The sequence below is a fragment of the Schistocerca cancellata genome, chromosome 6 (assembly GCF_023864275.1).
Source record: "Schistocerca cancellata isolate TAMUIC-IGC-003103 chromosome 6, iqSchCanc2.1, whole genome shotgun sequence".
In the NCBI taxonomy this organism is placed as follows: Eukaryota; Metazoa; Arthropoda; class Insecta; order Orthoptera; family Acrididae; genus Schistocerca; species Schistocerca cancellata.
In genome coordinates this window covers 405,128,285-405,146,448 of record NC_064631.1, presented here as the reverse complement: position 1 = coordinate 405,146,448, position 18,164 = coordinate 405,128,285, and the positions used below count along the sequence as shown (strand labels likewise).

The 18,164-nt window shown below is 45.2% G+C and overlaps 1 pseudogene; it reads left to right on the top strand.

The window, feature by feature from the left end:
* The first annotated feature begins 478 nt into the window (after nt 1-478).
* Nucleotides 479-596, top strand: LOC126089636 (5S ribosomal RNA; annotated as a pseudogene).
* The last annotated feature ends 17,568 nt before the right edge of the window (nt 597-18,164 follow it).

Below are 18,164 nucleotides of genomic sequence, written 5' to 3'. Positions count from 1 at the left end.
TTCGGTACATTTGCTATTAGTCAATGTCCATTTCAAGTTCCAGCTTTCTTGAAATTGATACTTACTTCACTAACACCATTAAGAATACTGTGGAGGAATTCTTTGTTCAGGCCCCTTGTTTATATACGACACAAATTGCCGAGGATGCAAATCGAATTTCGAAAACCGATTGTGGCTGTGATATTTGGCCTGAACAAACTTTACTACGATGATCTAATACCGGTTTCATGGGCGTTAGTTGTTTTACACGATTGGTGGTACTTTCCTTCTCTTTACAGTGAAAAAGGACCCAAAAGGAGAAACAATATTGGCTTGTGGCACTAGGCAGCAAAACTTTGGATGCCTGATGCAATTTTGTAAATTTGCTGCGAAATAAAAAGTGTGTAATGGAATAATTCTACTTAGTTTTGGATTATTCCCTCTCCACCTCCTATACATTCATGAGCCAAAACATTATGATCACCTGCTTAATACCGTGGGCAACGGCCTTGCCGCAGTGGATACACCGGTTCCCGTGCGATCACCGAAGTTCAGCGCTGTCGGGCGTGGTCGGCACTTGGATGGGTGACCATCCAGGGTGCCATGCGCTGTTGCCATTTTTCGGGGTGCACTCAGCTTCGTGATGCCAATTGAGGAGCTACTCGACCGAATAGTAGTGGCTTCGGTCAAGAATACCATCATAACGACCGGGAGAGCGGTGTGCTGACCACACGCCCCTCCTATCCGCATCCTCAACTGAGGATGACACGGCGGTCGGATGGTCCCGATGGGCCACTTGTGGCCTGAAGACAGAGTGCTTAATACCGTGTTGACTCACCTTTGGAGCACGATACAGCAATTATTCCGTGTGGTATGGATTCAGAAAGTCCTTGGTAGGCTTCCAGAGGTACATGGCAACAGAAGTCTACGCAAAGGTCACGAAATTCCCTTAAATTATGGGCCGATGGTTTGTGAGTATGGAAATGGCGCTTGATAGTGTCCCAGTTGTGCTTCATCAGATTCAAATCAGGCAAATTTGGTAGCCAAAATATCAACGTGTTTTCACCATCATGCTTCTCAAACCTCTGTAGCACGAGCTTAGTCATGTGACACAGACATTTATCCTGCTGGAAGATACCGTCGCCATCAGAGAAGACATCAAACCTGAAGGAATGCAGGTGATCCACAATGATGTTCACGTAGTTCACAGCTGTCATAGTGCCAGTGATTACTCTCACAGGTCCTGCGGAAGCCTAGGAGAATGTCTTCCATAGACTACCCACACCAATCTGTGACCATGGTGCAGTGCATGTTTTGAGCAGCCATTCGCCTGGATGTAGGTGTATCGGGACATGACCATCGACCAAGAGAAACAAGAAACATTATTCATCCAGGCAGGCGACACTTTCATTGATCCGTAGCCTAATTTTAATGATTCCAGAACTACTGAAATAATAACTAACGATGTCATTGGGTCAACATAGGAACACATTAGGGTCATCTAGTGTGGAGCCCATGTTCAGCAACATATGCTGAATAGTGTGTTCTGAAATACTTGTGCCTACACTAGCGTGGTATTGAGTAGTCAGATCTGCCAATGATAGCTGCTTGTACTACTTGACAATATGGCAAAGCCTCGGACCTACACAGTCTGTGAGGTGCCCATAACAATCTGCACTTTGTAAGAGTCACTCACGTTCCCTATTTGCGATCAATATCGTCGCTAGTTCGTTGCCGTATCCTACTTATGATTAAAAGGGGATGCATCTGAGTTCGGATCTGATGGTTTTGCCTCTGCGTATCTTGTAGTGGTTGTATTTACTCTTCTTTTGTGGTTTTCTTCTCTGTTGATCAGTTACTCAAATCTGTTGTTGCTGAATGACCATAGCATTCAGGAGGTGTGGCCATATTGTACAAGGGTTGCCCAGAAAGTAATGCAAGGCATTGTTTTTCTCAGCCGAAAACAATACTACGGTTGCAAAACGTTACGTATGTATCATTTGAACTCTCCTGAGTGAGCGCGCCAGTATCCCGTGACTTCCGACAGATAGCGTAGCTGCAGGTCAGTTTCAAAATGGGTCTGTGGGTGATGTACGTTACAAGCAACGTGCCGTCATTGAATTTCTCACTACAGAGAAAGAAACTGTGGGGAATATTCACAAACGCTTGTATAAAGTCTGTGAAGCATCTGCTGTCGGCAGAAGTACAGTTAGGCGCTGGGCACAGAGGATGAGGTCATCAGGAGATTGTTCTGCGGGGCTCCACGATTTGCAGCGGTCGGGGAGACCATCTACGGCTGTCACGCCTGACATGTTGCAGCGAGCTGAGGACTTCCACTTGTTTGGGCCATGAAAGGATGCCATTCGTGGAAAACATTTTAAGAACGACGAGGAGATGATTCACACAGTGAAGCACTGGCTCCGCCACCAGGACACTGATTGGTATCGACAGCGCACACACACCCTTGTTTTGCGCTGGAGGAAGACCATAGAATGGGATGGAGATTATGTGAAAAAATAGGGTGTTTATATAAAACACCATTCTTTTGTGTGTGTAATTCTCATTTATTCAATTCTTTAAGAAAAAAATTCGGTGCATTACTTCCTGGGCAACCCTCGTAGATGCTCAATATTGGATTTTTTCGTTGATCACCTGGATCTTCTTACTTGCAGATGCCATTGTCTCCATGTAGAATAAATTTTGTATGGATAGCAATGCAGGTCGTCTTGCACAGTGTCCAAAGTTTGGGCAATTTGCTGTGTACTACACGTTTGCACACCACAGCCCATCCTTCCAGCAGCGCTTTGGAGACACATACTGACGTCAGATGAATTGTTTCTCTCCCTCTGCAAACACTGCACTTAGAAAAAAACTGTCTTTTGAAATTACGTAATCATTTTCTCCAGACCCTTGAGTGTCTGCAACTTCTGCAGAGCTACAGGCGCACAGTCACGATTCTCACGACAGATTTTATCAGCAGTGCATGGTCCTGCAATGAGACAGTCATGCTGAGTGCCTCAGATGCCAAATGAGAAACAGCTGTGTATCTCGTATTGCTAGAATTTGAATCAATTTTTTTTGTTTCCGTAACTTTTCCCCCTTCTTCGATAATATTCCATTCAAATTTGAGGTCATTCTGAGCAGCGGTTCTTTTTGTACAGTTTTGAAGCAGTAACTTTAATTATAATACCACAGTATTTCACAGAAATGCTCACAGAACATGCACCACTGTTTAAAAATTATTGCCAGCCAGGAATCGAACATGAGCCACCCACAGGGCAGGAAAGGATTCTCCAACATAATTATACGGCCCATCAGGATATTGTTAAATTTCAGACAATGAAACACAGTCAGAAAACTTCAAGGTCGATTTCTTGAGAATTTTTGGGAGTTGCATTGATATGCTTTAGGAGTGTCAGTATTGCCTCACGTGTTCCTACATTTCTCTGGGACCCAAACTGATCTTTCCCTGAAATCGTCATCTAACAGTTTTTTCATTTGTCTGTAAATAATTCGTGTCAGTATATTACAACTATGACTTATTAAACTTATTGTTCAGTAATATTCACATATATCAGCATCTACTTTCTTTGGAATTTGAATTATTACATCCTTCTTGAAGTCTGCGAGTTTTCAGTTGTATCATATCTCTTGCACAGCAGGTGAAATAATTTTGTCACAGCTGATCCTCCTAAGGGTCTCTCTAATTCTGAAGGAATGTCAGCTACTTCGGTGGCCTTGTTGCTACATATCTTTCCGAGCCCTATCAAATTCATCTTGTAGTATCATTTCTCCGGTCTTACATTTCTACACAAATAAAATTTTTTTGCATCACCCCTGTTCCCAGAACTCCTGAAGATACACATTGATGGGCACAACAATATTTGCGAGAAAGTGCTGCCAAATTACATAAATGATTACTTTATAAATGGTTACCAAACACATACCTTAAATTTCGCAAATCAGGATGAACTTAGGTATACAGCATGAAGTTAGCTGCAACTAGTGAACACGAAGTAGTACAGTGATTAAAGGCCTCAAATGCAAAATGTCAGCAGGTTTAGATGATGCACCAGTGCCATACTGCTTCACAAATTTGCAAAGCCCATGGCTCACGTTGTTAAATCTATCATTCATTGAGTGTCCCCTACCCTTGCCCCCCCCCCCTCTCCCCACAGATTAGAAATCTCAAAAGGGACATCTTAAGTCAAGAGTGGTAATAGGAATAAATTTGGGAATCATCAACCATTTTCACTCCTGTCAGTATTCTCTACAGTACTTGAGAAATGAATGGAAAACAAATCACTAAGTACTTAAATGACAACAGTCTACTGAATAATAACCAATATGTCTTTCAAACCTAACGTACAGAAACAACGTTAGATTACACACATGAAATTCGCAAAAGTTTGGCATCACCCCTGTTCCCAGAATTTCTTAAGATAGAAGTTGACTGTGGACAGTGTATCACAGACACAGCGCTTTTGACTGTTCAGAGATGTCACTAAACCCGCCCAAAGATGTAAACAACCATGCATGATCAGCGGCTATTAGACGGAGAGTGTCCGACAGCCGATCGGTTCCAGTCAGTCCACCAGGAAGGAGGTACATGGCTCGTGTTGTCTGTAGTTCAACCATGCCTAGACGGTCAATACCGCGGTTCGATCGCGTCCACATTGTTACTTTGTGCCAGGAAGGGCTCCCAACAAGGGAAGTGCCCAGGTGTCTCGGAGTGAACCAAAGCGATGTTGTTCGGACATGGAGGAGATACAGAGAGACAGGAACTGTCGATGACATGCCTCGCTCAGGCCGCCCATGGGTTACTACTGCAGTGGATGACCGCTACCTACGGATTATGGCTCGGAGGAATCCTGACAGCAACGCTACCATGTTGAATAATTCTTTTTGTGCAGCCACAGAACGTGTGTTACGACTCAAACTGTGCGTAGTAGGCTGCATGATGCACAACTCACTCCCGACGTCCATGGCGAGTTCCATCTTTGCAACCACAACACCATGCAGCGCGGTACAGATAGGCCCAACTACATGCCGAATGGACCGCTAAGAATTGGCATCACGTTCTGTTCACCGATGAGCGACGTATATGCCTTCAACCAGACAATCGTCGGAGACGTGTTTGGAGGCAACCCCGTCAGGCTGGGAGCCTTAGACACACTGTCGAGCGAGTGCAGCAAGGTGGATGTTCCCTGATGTTTTGGGATGACATTATGTGGGGCCGACGTACGCCGCTGGTGGTCATGGAAGGCGTCGTAAATGGCTGTACGATACGTGAATGCCATCTCTGACCAATAGTGCAGCTATATTGGCAGCATATTGGCGACGCATTCGTCTTCATGGACGACAATTCGCGCCCCCATCGTGTACATCTTGTGAAATACTTCCTTCAGGATAACGACATAGCTCGACTAGAGTGGCCATCATGTTCTCCAGACATGAACCCTATCGAAGGTGCCTGGGATAGACTGAAAAGGGCTGTTTATGGACGACGTGACCCACCAACCAACCTGAGGGACATACGCCGAATCGCCGTTGAGGAGTGGGACAATCTGGACCAACAGTACCTTTATGAACTTGTGGATAGTACGCCACGACGAATACAGGCATGCATCAATGCAAGAGGACTTGCTAATGGGTATTAGAGGTACCGGTTTGTACAGCAGTCTGGACCACCACCTGAAGGTCTCACTGTATGGTGATACAACATGCAACTTGTGGATTTTAAGAGCAATGAAAAGGGTGGAAATGATGTTTATGATGATCTCTATTCCAATTTTCTGTACACATTCGTGAACTCTCGGAACCGAGGCGATGCAAAACTTTTTTTGCTGTGTGTATAATATTGTCTTCAAGTTTATATCGCTTGTGGAACCCCTCTTTATATTCCTTCCACTGTTCAGATGGCTCTCCGTTGCTTGGTACTCACTTACCATCTGAGCTCTTGGTATTGACTCTTCCCCTGTTTCAGTCAAATGTTGCTTAATGCTACCTCTGAGACTTTCAGTAATCTGCATTTGGATAACAAGCGACAGTCAATGGCATGGTGTTCATCGTCTTTGCCATACTGATCATTACATGGGAGTGCATCCGAGTTGAAACTAGATGTTTTGCCTCTGGTCATTCTGTAGTGGTTTTATTTACTCTTCTCTTTTGGTTTTCCTGTCTGTTGATCAGTTACTCAAAACTGTTGTTGCTCAATGACCTTAGCCATTCAGCGGGTCTGGCCATCTTGTAGATGGTCAACACTAGGTGTTTCCGCAGCTATTTTCAGATGCTTGTGTCTTCACTTAGAAGTTGGGGGCAGTGTGCTGGAAATTTTCCTTCGTTCATGGGCCACCAGCCATCTGGTGCATGATGTCCAATAGGAAGTTGTGTGTAGCATACAGCACCAGGGGTAGCGTCCTGTTCTGAACTCGCTGGGTGTTTTGGCTCCACTACCCCAAACCACCACCACCACCACCACCACCACATTCTATAACATGGGAGTGACACAGTGTCTTGTATGGAGTAATGCTGAGGTCCAATGGTAGGGCTGAGTTGGGGGTCATCGCCATTTATATGGCAGGAGCCTTTGGGGCACTTTGTGGTGCAAGTCAGCAATGTGTTGATCTCATGTGAGCTATTTGATAAGTATGACGCTGAGGTACTGCACAGTGTCATTCCATGGAAAAGTGCTTTGGGAATGCATGGTGTTGTTCCATGGAACAGTGCCCATCATTGAGAATGTTTCTGCATTTGTCCAGGTATTCAGTTTTGCGCTGGACAGTGGTAATAATGTTTTACTCATAGGGATATTGTATAAAGAAAGATCTGGATAGTTCAAAGCTTCATATTGCCCTGTCTTGTGTGGATGTATCTAAGTGCAGCATTGTAAATAAGGAAATCGATTTAAGAGTGGTGACACTACTGTCACTAAAACACAGTTGCAACTTTAAGACATGAATGAAAACTGTCGAAGACTGCTGAGACTTATAAGAAAGATGGAACTTGTAATAGTTTGTTCCAATGCTGCCCATTGGGCATGTGCGCTGGGAGTGCCCTATAGCACAGTTGCAGACAGATGCAGCGAGTATAGGCTACCTACCAAGTAAACACATTGCAGGCACACATCAGCTGTTTGCCCAATCCCACCCACTGCTGCCTTCGGGTGCCCAGTCACCTGTGGGTGAGAACTCAAGGTGGAAGAACCTATTGTAATGGATACTGACTAGTACGAAGTATATCCAGTACCATTTGCCGTGACATCTCAAAATTTATTTCGCCATTCATTGTGAAATGAAATGAGTTGTATACTTCCCCCTATATCAGGTACTGGGTATAACCATGAGAACAGCTAAAGAAATGCTGCTGGCGGCTAATACATTGTTAATGAATCCATTAGAGACAGGGCAAAATTTAAAATGAGGAAATGAATCGGAAGGCAAACAGCCATGTCCTTGCCACATGTGTGATCCTGATAACACATTAAAAATGCGCCAAAATCTTAGGAAGCAAGTTGAACAATTCACAAAATTAGAAAGCAAGTTGGACAATTCACAAAATTATGAAAGTCATACAACATCTGCTTGATTGTCAGCTAAAATAGATGGCAAATCTGCTGAAAAATGAGCTTATGCCCTTTCATCCGAAAATAAAACACAGATTAGCAAAATGTGAAACACTGTGATCTGTATGCCACAAGCACCACACATTAGAGAGTTCACAGACACAGATGATTGGTTCAAATGGCTCTGAGCACTATGGGACTTAACATCTATGGTCATCAGTCCCCTAGAACTTAGAACTACTTAAACCTAACTAACCTAAGGACAGCACACAACACCCAGCCATCACGAGGCAGAGAAAATCCCTGACCCCGCCGGGAATCGCACCCGGGAACCCGGGCGTGGGAAGCGAGAACGCTACCGCACGACCACGAGATGCGGGCCACAGATGATTATTTGTCACTTCCAGCCACTCTTATTTCCATCGATGCATGGCTCTGTGCCTCAACAACGAGGTGATAGCACTCAGGGGAATGGTGCACTGCAGTAATTGACGATTGAGATATGCCTCCTTGGCTGCTATACATACCCTTTCATTCCCCACAATGCACATGCTTCCTGGCACCCAGCAGAAAGACACCTGCTTCCCTAACCTTTATAGTTAAAGGACAAAGTCTTGAATATTCTGGACTACTTTTCCTGCTGGGTACAAACGTTGTAGAAAGCGAAGTGTAATCAAGTAACTGGAACAGCCTAGGAATTTAGCACTCGAAACACATTACAGCTGCTCCAGTGGCTCCTAGATTTGTACATTTCGGCATCGGAGACAGTAACGTCTTACGTAGTTAGATTTTGAGGACAGGACTGGGGAAAACAACAGAGCAACCAATGGAGCCCCCCTGCTTAGACCCATCCATAAATACGCCTAACGAGGTGTGGTGCTAAAATAATGTACCAAAACGTATGCAGGAGTGCAACCTATCCTGTACTGAACTACACTCCTGGAAATTGAAATAAGAACACCGTGAATTCATTGTCCCAGGAAGGGGAAACTTTATTGACACATTCCTGGGGTCAGATACATCACATGATCACACTGACAGAACCACAGGCACATAGACACAGGCAACAGAGCATGCACAATGTCGGCACTAGTACACTGTATATCCACCTTTCGCAGCAATGCAGGCTGCTATTCTCCCATGGAGACGATCGTAGAGATGCTGGATGTAGTCCTGTGGAACGGCTTGCCACGCCATTTCCACCTGGCGCTTCAGTTGGACCAGCGTTCGTGCTGGACGTGCAGACCGCGTGAGACGACGCTTCATCCAGTCCCAAACATGCTCAATGGGGGACAGATCCGGAGATCTTGCTGGCCAGAGTGGTTGACTTACACCTTCTAGAGCACGTTGGGTGGCACGGGATACATGCGGACGTGCATTGTCCTGTTGGAACAGCAAGTTCCCTTGCCGGTCTAGGAATGGTAGAACGATGGGTTTGATGACGGTTTGGATGTACCGTGCACTATTCAGTGTCCCCTCGACGATCACCAGTGGTGTACGGCCAGTGTAGGAGATCGCTCCCCACACCATGATGCCGGGTGTTGGCCCTGTGTGCCTCGGTCGTATGCAGTCCTGATTGTGGCGCTCACCTGCACGGCGCCAAACACGCATACGACCATCATTGGCACCAAGGCAGAAGCGACTCTCATCGCTGAAGACGACACGTCTCCATTCGTCCCTCCATTCACGCCTGTCGCGACACCACTGGAGGCGGGCTGCACGATGTTGGGGCGTGAGCGGAAGACGGCCTAACGGTGTGCAGGACCGTAGCCCAGCTTCATGGAGACGGTTGCGAATGGTCCTCGCCGATACCCCAGGAGCAACAGTGTCCCTAATTTGCTGGGAAGTGGCGGTGCGGTCCCCTACGGCACTGCGTAGGATCCTACGGTCTTGGCGTGCATCCGTGCGTCGCTGCGGTCCGGTCCCAAGTCGACGGGCACGTGCACCTTCCGCCGACCACTGGCGACAACATCGATGTACTGTGGAGACCTCACGCCCCACGTGTTGAGCATTTCGCCGGTACGTCCACCCGGCCTCCCGCATGCCCACTATACGCCCTCGCTCAAAGTCCGTCAACTGCACATACGGTTCACGTCCACGCTGTCGCGGCATGCTACCAGTGTTAAAGACTGCGATGGAGCTCCGTATGCCACGGCAAACTGGCTGCCACTGACGGCGGCGGTGCACAAATGCTGCGCAGCTAGCGCCATTCGACGGCCAACACCGCGGTTCCTGGTGTGTCCGCTGTGCCGTGCGTGTGATCATTGCTTGTACAGCCCTCTCGCAGTGTCCGGAGCAAGTATGGTGGGTCTGACACACCGGTGTCAATGTGTTCTTTTTTCCATTTCCAGGAGTGTACATCTAAAATTACCCTGGGCCTCTACAGTAATCAGTATGGTAGGGGTTAAAACACTGGAGTTGAGGTTGTTCTTAACCCACACCAAGTGACTCCAGCACACGCTGCACGCTGATCCAAAAAGGCTTTGTTGCTCGTTAATGATTGGAGAAAAGGTGTGGAACAGTATGGTGTGCAGGTGAACGCGGAACAGCAACTTACATAAATGATGCACCATGTGGAGTTGCCGCTGGAAGGTGAGTGGCAGTTCTCCAGGCTCAGCACAGTCTGGGTATAGGGCTTGTCCTATAGGCACCTGTAGCCAGCCTAAACCCCTCATGACGGATAGCGTCAATAATGTTCAGATAAGCAGGCCTCACTGACCCATCTACTGTGCGCCTATAGCCTAGTCACGATTGCACAAAAGCCCTATAAAAATGGAGTATACACACTATATCTACTCCATAAAGCCAGTGCCTAAGGCACTTTTAAGATACTCGTATTCAATGCCTTCAGGGTTCTGGCTTTCAGGTCTCTCAGGTATGGTAACCACGACAGTTTGAAGTCGAAAATGAGGCCCAGGAACCCCACTGCACCTTTAAAGTGTAGAATGGTGTCCCTCATACGCAAATCCAGTAAACTAAATATAACACAAGAACGATTAAAATGAACACACATACACTTATCTGCAGGAAACTGAAAACCCGTCTTTGCAGCCCACTGCTCTAACCATTGCTCTGTATGCTGCAACTGACGAGTTTCTGTTGCAAACTGGACTCCAAAATCGTCCACATATAAAGTTTTGTATGGGACTCCTTACCTTTAATGTGACAGTGTTTATAACCGTGGCAAAGAGGGTAACACTTAAAATGTTGCCGTGAGGAACACCATTCTCCTGCTCAAAACGAGCTGACAATATGTCACCATATCAAGACTGAGAACAGAGCTTAGACAGGAAGGACCATATGAAGACTGGGAGATGGTAACAAATGCCTCGCTGGTGGAATTGCCCTAGAATAATACTGTGTCGACAAGTAGTGTGGTTTGCCTTGCTGATGTCAAAGCATACACCAATGGTTATGTAGGAAACCATACTGAATAGCCACCTCTAGCAGGGTTAGTTGTCGACAGTGGATCGCAATCTCCTGAACCCACACTGTGAGCGGCTAAGGAGTTGTTTGGTCTCTAACATCCAAATGAGGCGACAGTTGGCCATTCGTCTTTCCTACATAGCTCATTAAGGCCATGCTCTGTTATAATTGGAATACATTCGGTCCTTTCCTGGTTTGAGGATAGGTATCAGAGTGGGCTCTCCCCAGGGGTCAGGAGAGTGGCTTGTCTGCCATGTCGAATTAAAACTTGCAATGAGGGTTTCCTTTGGTACTCCTGGTAAATGTCGAAGCATGCTATACTGGATTTGGTTGTGACCATGTGTAGTATCACGAGGTTCAGACAGTACTGGATCAAGTTCCCACATGGAGAAAAAGCAGTTGTAAGACTCAGAATTGTTGGATCTGAATTCTAACTGGCCCCTCTCTATGGTTGCACTGTAGTGGTGGAATGCCAGATCCTGGCTGGCATTAGCAGTGGCTGACACAAAATGCTCTCCATCGTCTGAGAGATGTCTCTTGGCGTTAATAGGAGACACCCACGTTTCAGTGCTGCTGCTATTGGTAAACGACACTGCTTACCAGAAATCCTCCTAATGGATTCCCATAATTTTGTGGAATAAGTGGAACGGTTTATAGAGTCCAAGAATGCTTGCCATGACCTTTTGTTGCTCTCCTTAGTGATATGTTGAGTCTTGGCTCTCAAGACTCAAAAGGCTGTGAGGCTGTCTGCTGATGGGCAGCATTTAAACCTTTGTAGAGCTGCATGTCTGACCCAGATTGTTGAGCAGCACTCCATGGTCCAGCAAGGTACAGGGTGGCACCTAAGATGACCTGAGGACTTTGGGATGGTTATGTCAGCAGCATGGTAGATCACTTATGTGATGTGATCCACCTTTTCCTGGAAACTGCCTTGCCATCCAGCTGGCTGAACAGTACCTGGTTAGCCCTGTGACCATTCATTTCAGTGACTTCCATTCATATAATGCTCCAGCGAATAGGTGAATGCTCAGTGGGACTTGGTCAATGGAATGAAAGTCATCAGTGTTTCCCCTTGAGCAGAGTCTGCAAGCGCTGGAGAGCAGAAGTAGATGGCTAAAACCGACAAATATCAGCCAAGAAATGAGTGAGACTGCCTGTTTTGAGGATGCACAGCTCCTGAGAAATCCTGAGGCTCTCCAATACTTGACTTTTATGGCAAGTATAGTTCGAGTCTCATAATACATTATGGGAATTGAAGTCATCCAGTAGGAGAAATAAGTGCAGGAGTTGTTCTATACGGCCTATGACAGCATCAGAGTCTATTGCATCCTGTGGAGATAGATACAATCAGCAGATAGTGATCTGACCCATATGAACTTCAGCAGCTACTATTTGTACGTCAGTAACCAAGAAGAAAGCAGAAGACTGGTGTGGTATTATTAACAAACGCAGCAACCACTCCCTCCTTGCTTTCCCCAGTCAGCTCATCCTTGCAGTGTGTTTCTTGTAAACATAAGCACAGGGAGTGTGCCTGTGCTAGAGGTTTCAGTTTCTCCCTGAGTCCTGAGCCCATTCATATCCCATTGTAGTATGGGAGCCACTTACGATGAGGGTAGGTACTTTCACCCTGTCTCTCCCTGAGGCAGGGAGCCCACTACAGGTGGAGGTTCAGCCTTGAGGCAAGATGTTTGTCCTGGACAGACTTCACATTCTGCTGGCTCTGAAGCAGAACCATCAGATCCAATGACATACACTTACAGTCTACTGCCTGTTTTTATATGTGGTAAAAGCTTTGTGTTTGCTTTCTTGGTCTGAGAAGGCTTTGAAGAAATTACTGCAGCAGTGGTAGAGGCAGAACTGGATTTTTTTTACGATTCTGTCTTTGGAGTTGTTGGGAGCTCTGCAGTGGTGACTTTTATCTGATGTCCTTGGTGGGAGGTGGGGGGCTATGGGCTTGGAAACAAATGCAGCTTGATTCACGCACTGGCAAAGAGGTAACAGAGGTAATACTAGCAATCTCTTTTTGTGTAGAAGCATTGGCTGTTGGTATAGACTTTTTAAGGGCTGAAGCAAATGTTGTAGTGAATATGGGAGGCTGCGTGGCCGTATAGATCTTCTTGGCCACAACATCTGGGAGGCATTTTGTTCTTTAATCTCCTGTCTATTCCTTTTTTCATGGTAATCTCTACTCCACAGAGGGAGATCCCTAGAGAAATTTACACACTTTGGAGGAGATGAACAACCGATTAATTCAGGGGTGGCCTTACCACATTTGCCCCAAGTGTCTTCTCACCTTACATCCTAGATTAGAGTGTACCCAAAATGCTGGCATTTAAAACAACACACTGAGTTAGGGACACAGGGCCACATACTTACGTGAAGGAAACTCGCCTTGATATGCTATGGGAGTTTCATGCTATTGAAGGTCAGATTTTACCATATCTAAGTCCGTCCTTTTCATGACATTTTGTACATTGACGTTACCTTGCAGCATGCACAACTGAGTCTCACAGCATTTACCAGTGACGGTACAGGTAATCGCAGGACACCTCTTCTTTTTTTTTTTTTTTTTTTTTTTTTTTTTTTAAAAAAAAAGGCCCTGCTATAAATGATGCCATCAACTTGCACCACAAAGTTACCTTTGAAGAATGAAATGGTACCAGTTGATGTGTGGGTGTCTTTTCCATTGCTCGTATTCTGTAATTCTGTGTACTGGCACGTCCTTGGAGATGGAAATATGTTTCGTCCACCACAGAATGTTCCATGGCCATTCACTGTTTACATCCACGTAAGCAAAAAATTCTAGAGCAAAAATTTGTCTTTCTGGCAGATCAGCATGAAGCAATTCCTAACCATATGTAATTCAGTATAGATAGCAATGCAGGATGTTTAATAGAACATCCAAAGTTAAGGCAGTTCCTCATGCACTACACGTCTGCACATCACTGCTCAATCCCTTGTGCTAGGCTATGATCACATAATTTACTGACGTCGGATAAATTGTTTTCCTCCTCCTGCTTTATTGCACTTCAAAAGAACCTGTCTTTGGAAGTTTGTACTCATTTTCTCCATACCCTGCAGGCATCAGATCAATGCCCTTTTTCGTACCCTTGAATGTCTGGAACTTCTGCAGAGCTGCTGGTGCACAGCCACCATTCTTGTGAAAGAGCTTTACCAGTAGCATGTGATACTCCGCTCAGTTTGACATCATTCTTAGCACCATTCATTTTTTATAACATTTTGAAACTCGAACTTTGATTATAATCATTCTGTATTTTACACTTCACAAAAATTATAGTAGAACATGCACCTTTGGTCGCAAAATTATCACTGACCAGGAATCGAACCTAGACTGTGCCTGTGGGAGGAAAGGATTCTACCACGGAACCACGCAGACCCTTGAGATATTGTTGAATTTTAGTTAGTTAAACACACTCAGAAAACTTCAAGGCCGTTTTTCTTGAGAATTTTTGAGAGTTGCATCGATATGCTTTCAGAGTGTCAGTACCGCCTACTGTGTTCCAACATTTCTCCGGAACCCAAACTGATCTTCCCTCGAGTTCATCTTCTACCAATTTTTCCATTTGTCCATAAATAATTCGTGTCAGTATTTTGCAACTTTCACTCATTAAACTGATAGTTCAGTAATATTCACATATGTCTGCATCTTCTTTCTTTTGAATTGGAATTATTACATTCTTATTGAAGTCTGAAGGTATTTCACCTGTCTCATATATCTTGCACACCAAGTGAAATGGTTTCATCATGGTTGACTCTCCCGAGAACCTCTCTAATTCTGAGGGAATGTCATCTACTTTGATGGCCTTGTTCTGACTTTTATCTTTCTGTGCCATATCAAATTCATAATGCAGTATCATTTGTCCCACTTCATCTTCATCTACTTAGTCTTCCCTTTCTATTGACAGGAATATTAGATTGTGTAGTGTTACTAATACTTAATAAGTGCTAATAACATGCTGAGAACAGACTTGAACAGTTTTATAAACATGAAATAACAGAAGGAAAAGAGTACATGAGTTACAAATCCAAAGAATAAGTAGTAAACATTAAAACAGCAATCCAAGATGCAGACACAAACTTGGTGGTCAACGCCATTCAATTTGCACCACTCAGCCATGCCACTCGTGCCACAACTGTATCTCTGGATAGTGTGAACGGAGCTAACATCCATGACCACAGTAGTTGACATATTTAGCAGTCACTACAGGAGACCCCTTGGTGAAACTGGATCATGGAAAATCTTCTCTGAACTGGGCCAGACAGTGGACATGTCATCCAGACAGGGTGGTGCACGTTTGTTCTGCGTTGACTTCTTGTGGCAGCAGGGCTTGAAGTTGGGGTGTTGCATCTGACTGGTGTGCAGATCTTGACCACAAGGTGGGTGATGCCTCCGTGAAAATGTAAGTGGGCTGCACTCCACTAAGAGACACGATGGCCTTTTTTCTGCTCACTATGATGACCATCATGTGTGTTTCAGTGCAGGGTGCAGTGGAGTCCAGTATAAGGTGGTTGCAGTTGTGGCTTGACACAGTCTGTACGTAACATGACGCGCAAACAGCTGTCGAGGTTGTTGTGCACAAATGTTGTTGGACAATTATTCCTGCACGTCTTTGAATGTTTTATGTGTTTCACATCTTCCAGTAAATTTCAAAGGAACTCAAGTTGGTTGTCCGTTTCTAACAGGAGGCTAGCATCATAAATCCACTGACAGGCTCAAAGTCTTGCCATGAACCAATTTCGCTGCCAATGACTATATCTGGTTTGTATGTAGCTCGTAGGCCCAGCAGGTTTACAGGCAGTGCCGATGTCCAAGACAACTTATGACACATTAGCGCAGCTTTCAGCATTGATGTCACTGCTCCATCACACCTTTGCAGGACGGATGATAACTGATCTTCTTGTGTTGGACATAACAACTGAACTTCACTAACTGCACGAACAAGTCTGACTTGAACCGTCAGCCTCTGTCTGTAGTGGTATGGAGCAGACAGCCATACCTCACCAGCAAGGTTGATTTGAAAGTGGTGGATAGTGTTTTTGTGGAGATGTTGTCTGCAGGGACTGCTTCAGGCCATAGTGTGTATTCATCAATCATTGTGAATATATGACATCGGCTGCCCAATGGAGGAAGGGATCCCAACACAGCAAAGTGAACGTTGGCGAATTGTGAAGAAGTATCTGGGAACTCTTTGATCAGCAAATGAACGTGGCGAGTGATTTTGAAAAGTTGGTAATGCTAACAAGTTCTCGTCCACTTGCAGCGGTCTCTTTCTATCCCCATCCACTGATATACTAGGTTGAATGTCAACTTGAACAACATGCTGCAAAATGCAATGGGAATGAAAGGGCATGATCGGCCATGAGACACCTCACAACATAATTTCATGTTATTGCCAGGCATGTCGACGAGCTGCAACTTAAGTGCAGTAGTGTCATCATGCAATATAGTGTGCAGCTCGGGATCTTCTTGAAGTTCCTTGTCAAGCACCATCATATCCACAGGCCATGAGACACTGGCCACTCAAGAGACAGTCCACAATCACATTAGTGATGTCCAATATGTGGCGAATGTCCATCCAGAACTGGCTAATGAATTCCAATTGGCTATACTGCTGTGGGGAGCAAGTGTTGCTGTTTTTCTTGAAAGTGTATGTTAAAGGTTTGTGGTCAATGTATATCATGAGCTCTCTCGCTTCAACCTAGTGGGTGGTAATGCATTCGCATAGCTCAGGATAGGAGGCCAATGTGGTGTCTGATCGTGTAGCCTCACCTCTTCACCCTGTGAATGAACAGGTGGCTGTACCTTCAGCAGGGTCTGAGCAGGAACATGTGGGCAGGGGTTTGCTAGTTATTGGGAGCTCCAATGTTAGGTGCAATATCGAGCCCCTTTGGAAGATAGTGTTCAAGGCTAGAAAAAAAAAAGCCAATATGGAGGCAGCCTCGCCTGCAGATATCGAGTGTACAGGTTGCTGTCGTCTGCAAGTTGTGGCTCACAGCAGCACCAACGATAGGTCATCCTCAGTTCTTACAGGAAGCTGGTGGAGATGGTGCACACTGCTGTCCTTGCATGAGGGTGCAAGCAGAACTCGGAATTTGCTGCATTGTTCCCAGAGTTGATTGGGGTCCTTTGGTTTGGAGCCGATTGGAGGGTTTCAGGCAAGGGCTTCATCGTCTCTGTGATGACCTTGGCTGCAGATTTCTGGAGCTGCATCATTGGGTGGTAATTTGTAGGACTCCACTTGATAGGTCAGGGCTGCACTACACAAAGGAAGCAGCTACTTGGATAGCAGAGTATTTGTGGAGTTCACATGGGATTTTTTTATGGTTGACCTGGCATAGTTCTCATGAACACTCACCAATCGATCCAAATATAGGGATATCAGACGTTGTTAAGAGTAAAGACAGAAATTTTATCAGTAGACAGTCGAAGTATTTGAAACAAACTTCCCGAATTTACTGCCCACCAGGCAAGTTCTCAACCTCAAATTAATCTTGGGACTGAGATTTGGCTAACACTCGAAGTAAAAACTTCTGAGATATTTAGCGAGGCTTGTAATGCTTATCAGAAAGACATATTAGATGCCGTAGGATGGGGAATGTTCATTGCAGTAGAAAAAAATATTGTCTCAACTCAGGGTTATATCAAGTGTGATTGTGAAGTTATCTGGTCACGCATAACAGGTTTAGCTGAAACTAAGTTAATTGTTGGATGTTTTTACCGACAGCCAGACTTCGCTGTGATAGTTCTAGAGTCATTCAAAGAAAATCTATGGTCCTTTGTGAGTAAATACCCAGATCATGCAACACTGACTGTAACCTACTGAGTATAGACTGGGACATGTATTGATTCATTGCATCTTGTGAAGTAGAGGAAAGGTGCCTATTATGCGATAGTTCCCTAATGTGAGACACCCCAACTGTGCTCATGTTAGGGGTTGCACTCTGGTGGAGAGGTCTATTGCGTGCCAGACGACGACACAGCGAGTAGGACGCCATAGTTGAGCCGGACACAGTACGTAGAGGTTGACACAAATTTTCTTGTGTTTGGAGTTTTTGTGACATCGGTGTTGAGACAATACTTCAGCTTAAAGGTGAGTGGATATTACTGTACTCTTTTATTGTTGTTATTTGTAATGGTATTACCTATAATTATTGGCAATTAGGTTCATCTTCC